Genomic DNA, 15,414 nt, shown 5'->3' with positions numbered 1-15,414 from the left:
AGGAGTTTGTTGTGTGACCTGAAGCTATAGGCAGGTTTTATGTCGTTCAAGTTTAATTTTAGACATTTTGTGGAACTCTGTCTTAAACCAAGCACGAATTTAGCTGTATAAAGATCCTAAAATGGAGCTTGGTTAATTAACTGTTAGGCCCTTGTTGCTAAGGGCCTACCTTTATAATTTTTATGTATTTCTGTACTTATGAATAGCCTGTATTGAGAGACTTTGTAATCTAGCAGAAAGGGATGCAGCAGTATCTAATGGCTGGAAGATGACACCATCCAATTTGAATATGAAATAAAGTGTAATAACAATGCAAATGTTTGCAGAGTGAAAGGAAATATCAGTGGAGATGGGATTGCTCTATTCCTCATCGTCGTTTTGGAAGGTTGGCTTTAGGCAATTGAAAGTTACAAGGTCAATATAGGGATAATGGGTTGAAATTTACTGCCCTAAGATAAAAAGCCATATAGGATCATCAGATGATTTCTTCTGGCTTTAAACTCTTTGAATCTGTCATTCATACCAAGTTGACATTATAGATTTATATTGTATGTCAATATTATATGTTCTACTGAGAATTGTCCTTACTGCTTTATTCCATTCAGATTACTTTAATCGAGTGGAGAGAGCCTAGATAAAATAAGAAATCTGACCTCCCAAGCTTTAAAGTTACTAGCTGGTAATGGGTGAGAAGTGACAGTAGAGGAGAGGGAAAAGACACTAAAAAATTTGATTTCATGAACTTCAGATTTATAGATAGCAAGAAGTCAGAAGTAATTAAGTATTACTCTGCATCTATTACTAAATCCTGTAAGTGACAGCCAGCCCAGAAAATATGCTGGCATTTTTAGTAAATGAAATTAAAACAGAAACTGAAATAAGATACTGAGAATAATCAACGAGATCGTCCTGTCATACAAGTTATAATAATGGTACCTTTCATTCTTCTCTGGGGTGCTGTCTTTTCCTTCTCTTCAGCATATGTGCCCCAGAACAGAGATCTAGCATCTATATAACAGTAATACTCTTTAACCCAGAACATATGATGAACTGATTCACCTGCTCATATTGTCAGCCGGACCTCTCATAAATATTTCCTCCCCTTTAGGGACATTGCCTTCTGGAGGAGAATATAGTTAATTAATAGATTAGTAAAGAGGGGAGGAAGATTGTGATCATGTGTCTGTGCTTAGTAGGGCAGTTTTCCCTTGACAATAACTATATTTTTTTTCGCTGCTTTGCCTGTATCATGCAATAAATCTTCATTTTGGAGATATATCTTCCTATTTACAAAAGGAAAGAGAGGCAGAGTGAAGAAAAGATGGATTCATATCTGAGAGTGGAACGATCATATTTTTCCTTGAAGGTCTGAACTCCAGATATACCCGCCCTTATAAGCTAGAAAATACAGCTGCAAGTGTCTTTTCTGGCTTTTATGTCAAAGCTGCTTTAGACTGGTGACTTTTTATTGCTATTTGTGGGCTTGGTTTCTCGATATTCTTTGGCAGATGTAAATCGGATTATATAGGAAGCTCACCAAAAGAATTACAGTAAAACAGAGAAGAACTTTCCATGTGTTACTCCAGATTTTATCATGACAGCTTGCCGGCGACTTCTCTGTGAGTGATAGCCATCAGTTTATTTTTCCTTGTCTGCTTGAATGTACATATTATTATTTAGGTTTGACATCCTATTATTTAGGATGAATTTAACAGATAAATTTAATAGCACAGAATTTATCTATAAGGTGCAGAAAGCATAGGTATTTCAGAAGCACAACTTAAAGGATAAAGAGAGGTTCGTATCATCGAGTCATTACATTTTTATAATTCAAACATTTTTTTGCTGGATAGTTCTTTCTCAACCAAATCTGCAATCCGATTGACAAATGAAGGAAAATGAGGAGTGAATGAAAGGACGTACATTAAAGGAATAAAGATGCCATTTGTATATGCAATGTTATGAAATTGCAAAACATTTTTCTACATGCCGTGCACAAAGTTGGACTTCTCAAAAACATGGCAAAGTTTCTACCATAGCTGAGTCCACAGTTTCATTTAAGAGGAAAAAAAATTGTCAGGAAAATTCAACTTTCAACTTAAAAATATTAATAACAGTAACAGAAATTTAAGCATTAACTACAAGTTGAACTGGCAGCAGGATCTGCTTATTAGGAATGGGAGAAAAAGATGTATGCTCAGGGAGAGATGGCCAGGTTATCTGAAATCAATGGATCCTGTGTGAGAGGAGCACGTTGCCACCTTTTTTGACACTGCTATCCTATCCTCCATTGTCTATTAAAAAAAAAAAAAGCATCATAAAAATTGCATGTTTTAAGTGCATCTGAAAGACTGCTTGTACTTTATGTCAACTTCCCCCCTGCCTCTAAACACCCCCTCAAAGTCAGCATCTGATGTGTGAACCTTTTTCAGCCTTGACATGCTAGATATATCAGAGACAGTTTGATGTATTTGCAATAAAAAGGGAACAGCAGCAAGCTTGGAACCAGTGAAATTTACTGTTGTGAAAATGATGGCATTTTGATCCTGTGCAAGCCTCTAGCCCCTGCCCCCATCATCCAGAACTGCAGAAAAACAGTTGCTGTATAAAGTTTATTGAGGCTTTGGAAAGCATCCGTAACTTCTGGGCGTCGTGGTCCCAGGCAGTCTACTTTTTGTGAGAACCCCCAGTGACTCAACAGCAAACTACAGTGTACACAGGCTAGCCAGGACCTCGGAGTGGTATTGCCCACATATTTATTCTGATAATAAAAAAGAAAATGAAGATATTTTAGAGGAAATATAAAGATTTTCTTATAGATTTTTGCCATATCAACATAGAGTAAATTAAAAAGTATGAATATTAGATGGGTGGACCACTCGGTGGGTAAGGAATTGGCTGGATGGTCACATTCCAAGAGTTGTGGTCAACGGTTCAATGTCCAAGTGGAGGCCAGTGACGAGCGGTGTTCCTCAGGGGTCAGTACTGGGGCCAGTGCTATTTAACATCTTTGTTGGTGACATGGACAGTGGGATCGAGTGCACCCTCAGCAAGATTGCAGATGACACCAAGTTGTGTGGTGTTGTGGACATGCTGAAGGGAAGGGATGCCATGCAGAGGGACCTTGACAGGCTGGAGGGCCACGAAGATGATCTGAGGGCTGGAACACCTCTGCTACGGAGACAGGCTGAGAGAGTTGGGGCTGTTCAGCCTGGAGAAGAGAAGGCTCCGGGGTGATCTTATTGCAGCTTTCCAGTACTTAAAGGGGGCCCTACAGGAAAGCTGGAGAGGGACTTTTTACAAGGGCATGTAGTGATTGGACACGGGGACATGGCTTTAAATTGAAAGAGGGGAGATTTCGATTAGATATAAGGAAGAAATTTTTCAGTCAGAGGGTAGTGAGGCACTGGCACAGGTTGCCCAGAGAAGCTGTGGCTGCCCCATCCCTGGAAGTGTTCAAGGTCAGGTTGGATGGGGCTTTGGGCAACCTGATGTAGTGGAGGGTGTCCCTGCCCGTGGCAGGGGGGTTGGAAGTAGATGATCTTTGAGGTCCCTTCCAACCCAAAACATTCTGTGATTCTATGATTCTATTATAAAACCCTCTCTCTTTAAAAGCCTGCATTGGTAACCAATTCTATCTGATGACAAAATCACAGGACTAGAGATTCTCTTAGCTCAATCTACAAAGCCCCCTATTTCAAAACTCAGTACTGTACTGTAATTGTTTTCCAACTAGGTATCCACAGTTTGTGAAATCCTGAACCCTGCTTCAACACTTCCGTGAGAAGATTGCTGTTAATCAAAGACTAAGATTCTCCAGAAATAAAAAATCAACAAATTTGATGCCACCGATTAAGGCCAGATGCTGCCAATTTTAATCCAGCTGAGGAGCACTTTAGGCCATTGGACTAGCTGAAAGATAGGGTGGCAGTTCAGTTCAAGTTCTTAGGAATGGACCCCTCATTTTAAAACCTGCAGTGCAGAGAAAGAACAGGAAACAATTACAGAATATTTTACTGGAGTATAAAGGTTTGACTGGTGGATAAAAGTATTGTTGAGTGCCTACTGCGTTTTCTGCCATTCAAAAAAAGGGAGAATTGGCCAGGAAAAAACTCTAGCTTTGCTTTCAAGAAATTTTAGCAATATTTTAGCCATGACCAGTGGAGCTTTTCAAATGCCTGTCCAACAGAGCTGGCCTGGATTCTGAATGTGTTTTCTACTTGTACTGTGTCTTATGCACTGTCCATGTGAATAATTTGGTTTTAGTGTTAAGTCGAACTGCAAAATCAGTAGAGCAAATAATGCGTCTCTGATTGCCCCAGAAACAGAGATGCAATTTCCACAAATACTTCCAAAGGATGTTCTGTATTTGTAGGCCATTGGATAAGGAGACTCCAAGGTTCTTCCTGGTGTCTAATTTTAAGTCATCCATATGCAGTGCAGCAGAAAAACAGCTGAAGAACATCAACCAACTAGTAAATACAAATGAACATTGAAATAGAAATGTCAAAATTAGAATAGATTTACAGTATGTTCAGGACATGCTGAATTACAAATGTCAACCTAGGCTGTGCACGAGCTAAAAAAAAACCCCCAAATTTACAAAGGATCTTTTTGTTCAAGTAAAAAATAAATGACCACTATTAGCACTGAATATCATAGAATCATATATGACCTGTAATTATTGAGCATCTTTTGAAAATTGTTACAAACAATGAGCTGGCATCAAAACCCTTGTTGAGATCTGTCAACTGACAGTAATGTGAAATATCAGTAACCTTTGAGAAATACCTGTAGTTAAAAAGATTTGGTAGAGGTTCAATGAGCACAGTGTCATGAAACCCACAGTTGAGCATCAGCTGCTTTCGATCCTGCTGCAGGAGATGTTTAAGGGTGAGTTGTCAAACTGTTCAGCTGTTTGCAAACCAAGATGTGTTGCTCAAGGTAGTGCATTCCTACAGACCTTGTCTTGCTTTTGCTCTTACGCCGTTAGAGCTACAGCTGTTTTCGTGTTTATGCAGTGAGTGTAGGAGGACTCAAGGAGAAATATAAGAACAGGTACTGGTTTATTCAAATATTTAGACAAGTTACAGCATCACAGGGTGTTTTTTGTTCTCACTTTCTTAAATGGCACTTTCTCTTTTTTCTATACATGCTGAAGATGTATAGGTGGTGATAAAAAAGCATCGTAGAAACTTGTCTAGTTTGGAAGGGCCTTGTCCCTCACCATAGAAAAATTGAAGACTTATCTTGGTGATAAGAGGACTGCTGAAAGATCTAGAAGGCAGTTTCATGAGAATGTATTTATTTCAACATACCCTTTTTTCTTTCTCAGATGTAGCTATGATGCATTTGAATACAACAGGTCAGAATATGGCTGACCTTCAGGATTTGGATGGTTTTGTGTTTGGGTATTTCTCTCGTAAGCAGGAGTTTACCTATGTACAACATACACTTTTCAGTGCAAATAGTTGGCATTAATGCTGAATAACTTCGTGTTGAATCCACCTATATCGGAAGATTTATGTCTAAAAAGGGAAGGTCTTGGCCAGAAGAGGGTGCAAAATTACCTAGCAAGCAGAGACACATTTTGTATATTTTAAAGACAACTTCATGGCACACAAAAACATTGAGGAAAAGTAGAAGTTGCACTGTGGTTACCAGGTTGCTGTCCTCTAGCTGAGAGGAGCTTTCTGTGAATCTACTCTTTCTGGATTGCAAAAGAAATCAAGACTGAGTGTGATAACACCAAAAGCAGCTCTCATAATAAAAAAAAAAAAACAAAACACAACAAACCACAAAGCACAACAGCTGTGTACCAAAACAGTTATCAAGAAAACAGGCAATATTGAAAAAATAAGTAGGAATGACATGGAATGCAATGCATGTCTGGCTCACTTCAGGTATACTCTAATCTATAAGTATTAGTATAAGTAGATCTCTCAAAATCCTGTTATCTTCTGTTACAATGTTGTCATATTTCCAAAGTGGCAGTATGATGGCTTTCTTCCCACTGACAGTATGCCTGACAATCCACTGTGTCTCCATAACACAATATTAAAAAAAATAAATTAGGAAAAAAAAGACCATTTCAGAATAAATCGTTATTCAACAGTAAGATAATACTCAGCAGAAGTCAAGACAGGCAAGCTGCTACTGAAAGAATGATATTTGAGGAAAACTCCAGGAATGTCTCCATCATGTCAGAATGACTATATATTTGGAAAAGCATCAAATAATGGCTAATTATATTACGGATAAATTAATTTTCCTAGATTGACCAAAAAATGTTTTTTTCAATTTTTTGCTGCATCATTCACAGTAAGTTGAACAGACTCACTGAACAAAAGTGGAAACAACGTTTTGACCTGTGACTCTTCAAAGAGGACATTGTTTTGAGTTTGACATTCAGAATTTGAAAGTCAGCCTGTTTTGGTGGGACACTTCAGTCTTCGCTTCATGTAAAAAAGTATTTCAGAGGGAATTACTTTCAGGGTGGAACTACTAATAGATAATTAGCTAAGGAGAAAGAAAAGATATATTATTAAGATACTTTCTTCTTTCCAAAATGCCACTGTTAACTCAGAAAGTATGTTTGGTGTGGTGCACCATCTCATTACAGGAAAAATGAACCTACTGTAACACCCATTACTGTATTTCCTCCTTTCCCCCCTGCTCTTATAGTTTTCCTGCAGTACTAAAAATCAACAGTGACAACTTCAAAGTTGCGTTACAGCAGTGATACAAAGACAAGTAGATATTAATAAGGCTGTGGGTAGGATGTTGTTTTTCATACAGTATTTACAAAGAAGATCTTAGGTGGACACAGCTGAAGCAGAATAAATCAGTCCAAGCCCTAACTATACATGCCACAGAGTAAGACATCATAGTCTGGAGGTAAATAAAATCCTTTTGGGTTTCTCACACACATTCCCTCAGTAACAGGAGCTCCAGTAATCATGTAACTACAGAAAACAGTCACAGTGAGTTGTAAATTCAGGTAAACTCAGGTAAGGTAAGTGCAAGCATTTATTTCGCTGTCTTTCACGTAGCAGACAGTGAATACTAATCCATCCATAACTCTGGATGGTTAGTATTAAGGTAATCAATTATAGTCTGATTTACAGCCAAAAATGCAATACAGCAATTTCTTTGGTTTTAATCTAGCAGGTGGAAGGTTAAAAGCAGCTTTGTACCCAAATAGAGAAAAAATATTTGCAAAATAAATGTAGTAAGGAAAGCAGACTTGAATTTTCAGTCCTTCCTGGTACTTTTTTTCTTATCTTCTCCTGTAGTCTTCTTGTCTTCTTGTCTTCTCCTTTTCCTTCTCTTCTTTATTTTGTAAAGAAATAAATGCCATAAAAGGAATATCTTGATTTCCCTGCTGTCAGACAGCTCACTGGCACATCCTCCAAAACACCTCATAGAATCATAGAATGGTTGGGATTGGAAGGGACCTCAAAGATCATCTCGTTCCAACCCCCCTGCCATGGGAAGGGACACCCTCCACTACACCAGGTTGCTCAAAGCCTCATCCAACCTGGCCTTGAATACTTGCAGGGATGGGGCAGCCACAGCTTCTCTGGGCAACCTGTGCCAGTGCCTCACCACCCTCGATGTAAAAAATTTATTCCTCATATCTAATCAAAATCTCCCCTCTTTCAGTTTAAAGCCATCACCTCTTGTCCTATCACTACATCCCCTTGTCAAAAGCCCCTCTCCAGCTTTCTTGTAGCCCCTTCAGGTACTGGAAGGCTGCCATAAGATCACCCTGGAGCTTTCTCTTCTCCAGGCTGAACAGCCCCAACTCTCTCAGCCTGTCTCCATAGGAGATGTGCTCCAGCCTTCAGATCATCTTCATGGCCTCCTTTGGACTCTCTTCAACAGCTCCAAGTCCTTCTGATGTTGTGGACCCCAGAGCTGAACACAGCACTGCAGGGGAGGGTCTCATGAGAGCAGAGCAGAGGGGCAGAATCTCCTCCCTCAACCTGCTGCCCACGCTGCTTTGGATACAGCCCAGGACACGGGTGGCTTTCTGGGCTGCCAGCGCACGGTGCCGGCTCATGTTGAGCTTCTCATCCACCAGCACTCCCAAGTCCTTCTCCTCAGGGCTGCTCTCAATCCATTCTCTGCCCAGCCTGTACTTGTGCTTGGAATTGCCCCAACCTATGGGCAGGATCTTGCACTTGACCTGTTGAACTTCATGAGGTTCTCACAGGCCCACCTCTCTAGCCTGTCCAGATCCTTCTGGATGGCATCCCTTCCCTCCAGCGTGTCCACCATACCACACAGCTAGGTGTTGTCAGCAAACTTGCTGAGGGTGCACTTCACCCCACTGTCTATGTTGCCAACAAAGACTTTAAACAGGCTACTGTTTGCTGAGGCTAATGCTAAGTTTATAGCACGTGTCTCTTACCCATGATTTCACTGTTGATTTTATTCCATATATAATTGCACTGTAGGAAATTGCAATTGAGCATATGATAAAGAAAAAGAGTAATCCTTATTATTCAAGTTTCCCAAGTGCTGCTTCATTGTATGGATTGTGAATTTTGTTATTATAACCCTATAATGTAGAATATTTTAAAGAACTTGCCACATGTTTTGGCCTGTAAATAATTTAATATTCAGTTTATGCAAAAGGGCTAGATAAGATGGGCTATCTTAGATTCTTCATTGGGATTTTAATTAATTCAAGGAAGAATTTGCCTTTTGGAATTGCAAATCAAAGAAATTACTCTAATTGGTCTTATCTTCAGTTGCACACAGATGTAGAAATGCTTGATTTGTGGCCTAGTTGCTGAGCCATTGACTTTGGAGGAAGGAGTCCCATCAGCTTCATTAGGTGTTGGATTAAGCCAATAGTAAGGCCGTGAATGCAAAGTCACAGGACACAGTTTCTAAATTCCCACAGCAAGAATCCACTGGGATTTCACTATTTTTCACTAACAGGTTGTTCTCCATGGTCTCCACGTTCTTCTCAAGAGAATGCCTTAGTGAAGCTGCCTGCTGGGGATTAGGAGATTTTTACCACCTTTTTTTTTGTATTTTCCTTCTCTTACTCCGTTTTCTTCTTATTGATGACCCTTTGAGCAGTTGACTGTACTAAACAGACAGCAGAGGCACATAAAACAGGCACTTGACAACAAAAGCCTGCGACAAAGACAAGCCATCCTTGTGTTTAGGCAGGTGATGGTCCTTTTGCCCCATTAAGACTAGATGCTTTCTTTGTGCCTCAAGCTCTTCTGCTTGAGAACGAGAACTGTCTTCACAGGCAAAAACACACATCCCAGCAGTTGTCTCGTGTTTCATACTAAGTTCTGCAATGATACAGATCCTGTTCCCCAAATTGTCTCATGTTTCACCTTCGTGAGGGCAGAGCTGGTGGGCTATAGTAGTCTAAGTCTCGTCCCTTGTTCTTCTAATGTTAGGTGGTTTTGATGTGTGGAAACCACTGTTGAAATATACCACCACGGACCTTTCACAGGAGCGTAGATGTATCTGTAAATGAGGAATGAAGAATAGGTCCTGGTGGTTTCCTGGCAGTACATTTCAAGTTGTATTTGCTTTACAAAAATAGATAAACATCAAAACCCACATGCATTATGATATACGTCTACTTTGTGCTCCAGGCTGGTTTTCTCAGCATCCTTCTGTATATCTTCAGCAGAGAAATCTGCTACTGTCCCATGACATTTCCTCAGAACATTGAAATCTTGCCTATATTGAAAGTATATGTTACTACATATTATATTGTTGACCTAAATGTGTATTTCTCTATGCAAAACAGAGGCATGTGCAGCTTTGAAAGAACCTTGCTTGTCCTTGTATTTCTGCATTTGCTTTACATACTAAATGTAAAAAAACCCAAAAAGTGTCAAAAAGTGTAACAGAATGTGAATGAAAAATACTACAGAAGAATTAAAACACAGTGCTGTCTTCGAATCTCCCACACTGCAGTTGAACACAATTGCAACAAGCCACAGGTGTACACCATATGCATAGGTGAAAATGTGATTATGAGAGGTCTGATGACAGTTCTGGGTCCACAAAGCATTCATCTCAATATAAACATCTGTTACGCATTCAAGGCAAAACTGTGCGGAATATAGAGCTATAATTGAGGTTTTAAATGCAGAGATATCAGGAAACTCCAGGTTATTGCTCCAACAGGAGCTCAAATTTGATCACATTATGAAAGATAGTATTTTTTATTAGTGTGCATGATGTTAGGCTTCATGCCTTATTATACTGAGATGGAATCGCTTCGGCACAACAGAGTGTAGGGACTGCTGACTTGGAGTGATGTACTTATTTCTCAATTATGGGATTGGTGCGCTCTTCTGGCAGAGGGGCTCTAATGAGCTGGGCTGTTGTTAGCTGTCAGTATACATTGTGAAAATCCTGTGGTTTGATTGGCTGCTCCCTGTCATAAACCAGCAATAAATACCATGTCCCCGACTTCTGCATTCCTCTGCTGATAGCTGAAGTTGCCAAGTCCTTTGCATTATGTAGAAAAGACCCTGTTATCATATGCTCATAATTTGGCCAAACTTTAGCCGTGAGGGATTAAATTTCCTGTGCCTCGTGCCTGCCTTTAGGCGAATGCCCTTTTTAATTTCTTCTAAAACCTTTTCTGAGAAAGAAATACGTGAAAACTATATTAGCCACACAAGGTCTCTTCACAGTTCTCTCTTCATGTCTTGCTGCATTTCCAAAAGCACAGACTCAAAGGCAAAAAAAAAATCAGCCTAAATTCCTAGGCACCGAAAACCTCAGCCTTGTGCCGTTCAGCAGCCTGGGACAAGAGAGGGTATATCATCTCTCTTCTTTTACTCGGCATTTTTATTCTTCTGACCCCAGATTGGCCACATGTAAACAGGACTAAGGATTCACTCCTGCACTGGATCAAATGGCTTTTCACATTGTCATTCTTTCTGGAATATCAGCACTACACATTTAGTTTTGAGGGATTTTTAAAACAGACATTGTAAGGGCAATCTTCTTAGCACTGAGGTGTCCCAGACCAAGTGTTTACTGTGCCTTCTTGGATGCAATAGCTCCATATCATTAGTAAGCAGAAATCAGGAAAACACCAATATGTTACTTTGGAAGCCAGAAGTTTCTTCATACTCAATAGCTGAGGTTTGAGCCACTGGTTTGGTCCATCCTGATTTGGACCTTTATTTTAAGGAATATATATGCTAAAAATAACGGTTATAAAAATATCACTGAGAGCTGTCAGGTGGAATCTTTTGTGGAGATTACAAAGGTATTTCCTTCCTCTTTAGACCCCAGAAGGACGGGGTGGTTGTTAGGCTTGCCAGTGAATACGAGCCAATACTGTCTTTGGTGGAAGAATATCACCAGCAGGAGCAAGACTGCAATCCATATCCTTACCAGTGCCAGCACAGTGTCACTAAACTGCACTGGTTAAGCTCTAGCCATGTGGGTTTTTCAATTAAACAACAGAAAACCTGCACAAAAAAGTTAGGTGCAAAATTTTCCTAACCTTTTCCTTTAAGGAAAAGTAGTAGTGACATTTTTAAACAAGCATTTGCCAGGATAAAAGCAGCCAATTTTAACCCCTCCAGCCTTCATTCATAGAAGCAGACTAACCCCCCACGCATGCATTGGTGTGTCCTTGTGAATCGAGTAGAAATGAGAGCAGAATTTGACTCTATGTAAGGAAATCTACTTTTTCACCCAAAAAAAAGCCTGTCAGGTTACAAACGCAAACTCTTTCTAGTTAATTTTCCTTTCATTTTATTTCTTTCCTGTTCTTTTTCCTTCTTTCACTCTTTTTTCTTTCTTAAGCAGGATGAAAAGAGTTCTTTAATCAAACAAATGTAAATACGTAAGTGGTAGAGATTTTTTTTTTTTTTAATGTTTTTCAGTTCATCTAACAAAGACATATCTGTCTGCTCGAATGATTCCTTACTGAATATGAATGAGAAGCCCTTTAATGAGGTACGGTAATTAAGCTCTGGCAAGCCCCCCTAGCCCCCTGTCAGCAGCTTCCCAGGCAAACAGCCATTGAATCCGATGATTGACAAACCAGACGCTGGACATGTACTGTAGCTGATGGGGAACAATGGGCTGGGGGGCCACGGTATCTGACGTACCCGGCTGTTTCAACCCCACCAAACAGCCGGGCTCCTGGGGTTTCCGTCTTGCTGTCCTCATGGGCCTGAGCTGCACGTTTACCTGCCAGGCTCTCCTGGCTCCTCTCGAGGTGCCCGTTCTCGGCTGGGTGCACGCCGTGCCTGCTCCACACGTGGCTGCATGGGAGCAGGTTCGCTCCTTCAACTCTCCTGTGTTTCGGTGCTCGACTCACTTTTTAATTGTTAAAAGTCTTTTAACTATAGAATAGAATTCGTTATCCATTGTGTTTGCCAAAATGCTATTTAATAAGTTACTTGTTTTATTAGCCCTGACAGAAGAGAAAACAGGGTTCTTTATCTCCAGCTGTTGGAGATAGATATAGGATTTGTCTGAGCAGTTTTGCTTAACACATTGCCGAATGAGTGTGTTTAACAGGTTTGGGGTGACTGGCCTACAGGTGAATTGCACACTTTTCCCTTCTGTCCTGTACCCTGGATAAACTGTACCCTTGTTGGCAACCTGCATATGTCTCAGGAATCGGGTGGGAGGGATTGTTAACAAAAAAAAACACGCCAAGAAACAGCCACAACAAAAAAAAAACCAAGAAGCCCTTGTGTTTTTTCATTCTTGCTGTGTGATTGCTCAGCAGCCTCGATGAGAAGGATGCATCTTTGGTTTAATTGTTCGTAGTCATATGGATTAGCGCTGTGAGGGACTGCGTGATCTCCAGGTCAAGAGGTTCATTTCCTTCCTGTGTGTCGTCAGTTCTACAACACGTGCACGTACATCACGCTGTCCTTGCGGTCCTTTGGAAATACAGGTGATGACGGCCTGGCTGTAGCCTATGTAGAACATACCGGAAGATTATTTGAAACACATGATGCCACCTTGCATTTTGAAAGCATATACAGGGAGAAGAAATGTACTTTTCAGGGAAGAGATGGAAGAGAATGAATAATTTAAACATTTCCTGTCTCCTAAATAACGCCAAAAGTATGCACAAATATGTATATATGCAAATATCATCTGAATAAGTTGCTAGTGTAATTTGTTAAAATTGGCAATCTCCTGTTATTAAAATTGAAAGCTCACCACTCTTTCTTCCTTCCTGGACTTTATTTTTCTTCAAAAAGCAGAGATAAATCCCAGTAGTACAATTAAAACACTAGCTAAATATTACTTTGTTGGGCTTAACGATAGATTACAATGTGTGCATAATGACCCAGTTCTAGTAATATTATCTGATTTAGTAAGGAAATCAGAGTCTGCCATATGTTCACCAATAAGGTCTTAGAAATTCTTCTTCTTGTTCTTGACGTCTCAGCCAACTGCTAGCAACGATACTGTTTTGTCCTGAAATCATCTTGGTTTTGAGCACCGAGCACATTAAAGTCATAAGCATGTGGCTCAGTTTATCACACCACCTCTAGGAAGGAGCAGGGGGTGAATTAACAACCTGCCACCTGCCCTGAGTACCTTTATGCACGGAAGCGTTCCAGTTGCAGGCCGGTCTGAAAACTGGTTTCCTGTTAACAGCCCCAGAAAGGTATCCGCTGTGGCTTTAGGGATATTTTAAAAGATGAAAATGAATCTTGACATTTCCCCTGAATATATTAGCACCCAATTGGCAAGATTATTTAGCTCTTATGGCAAACTAGAGAGCAACATCAAAACCCAAAGCAAGAAAAAATCAAAATAGGGAGCAAAGCAAGACTGCTACCTCTGCTGTGCCATTTAGCTGTGTGTTTGCCACATTTGTTACGTGTTTGTTATTTCAAGACTCATGAACTACGGTGCATTAATGAGCAACTTATCTTTACTGCGTATGGCCGAAATCCAGACAGCGACTGAGCACTTGCTGTGCACCTATAGCTACCGTGGATCATGATGGAAGCTGCAAATGTTCCTCATCACTGAAACTTTGACCGTCAGCTTGTTTACACGAGCTCTCCTTTTTACTAGCCCTCCTTAAATTTCGTCAGAACCATGTGCATGTTAGGATCTGTTTTCTCTTGGCAGGTAGACTGGACTTTGAGCTGCCACTTAACAAGTGTCTGTCCTACCCACCCTTGACTCCCGTTTGGAGACAGCAGGAACTGTGGGAGTTAACATCACTGCAGGCTAGTAATGAAGCGATCACACTGGAATATGAACTATGGGTGAGTTTTTTTGACAGCTGCTGATGATGACCTACAAATTGAATCAGTATTGTCACTGTTCCGTCAATATTCTGGCAAGTAGGAGATAATTTTGCTCTTCTGTTTCATATGATTCACCGTTTTATGATTTTTTTTTTTTAATTAATTTAGGGGTTTAATTTTGCAAACTTAAATAACATATTGTCGTTTTCTTCTTTCAATGACTTTTTCGGTCTTGTATTTCTTAGATTCACAGAGTGAAAAATCTCTTTTGTCAAAACCTGATATAACCCCTTTGGTATTAGCAGAGTTACAGTAGCTTATTCCAACATTGAGTGTGTCCAGTATTTGCATATATATATATATATATATATATGTAAATCTCTTTATATATGTGTAGCATTTCATAAAAACGTATAGATCTGAAATTTTACCTAAAATATTTAAGCTCATATTGGTTTTCAAGGGAGCAAAGTTGTTTAACAGTACTACTGACTTGCTTAACTTCCTTCTAGTTGTAGAAATGTACCCTGAAAGAGGGTAGATTTAGATTGGCTAGAAGTAGAAAATTCTTTATAGTGAGACACTGAAACAGATTGTCTAAAGAAGTTGTGGATGCCTCATCCCTGGAAGTGCTCAAGGTAAGGTTGGACAGGGCTTTGAGCAACCTGATCTAAGATGTTCCAGCAGAGGGGGTAGACTAGATGATCATCAAAAAGTCCCTTTCACCCAAACCATTCCGTGATTTATTCTGTGATTCTGTGTGATGTAAGACACTAAGTACTGTGTAGTAATAGAATTTTGTATTTTACCAAAGTATTGTCCTTATTTAAGGACTAGAGGAAAAGAGAGTTGAAGGTACTAAAAGCACAGTGAAAGTATCTTTCATCTGAATTTTTCACACGTTTCCAGTTTGAAATCGCAGCACTCATTCCAGGGCTATCATCAAGCAAAAAGAGTACTCACTGGTTATTACAAGTCTTTCTCCATCAAGATATTTGCATGAAATGCTTAGCTAATTTTTCACAGACCTCTCTAGCATCTTGTGGACAGTTAAATATTCTAGTTAGATTGAAGTAAAATTAACTGCTACAGTTTTTGGAATCCCAAAGCTTTTCATGTCAGTGTCTGCTGAATGCAGTAGCATAAGACTGGATGGACAGTTAGTGCA

This window comes from Tauraco erythrolophus, chromosome 7 (assembly GCF_009769465.1).
Source record: "Tauraco erythrolophus isolate bTauEry1 chromosome 7, bTauEry1.pri, whole genome shotgun sequence".
NCBI classification, from domain to species: Eukaryota; Metazoa; Chordata; class Aves; order Musophagiformes; family Musophagidae; genus Tauraco; species Tauraco erythrolophus.
Note: the sequence above shows the minus strand (reverse complement) of the source record.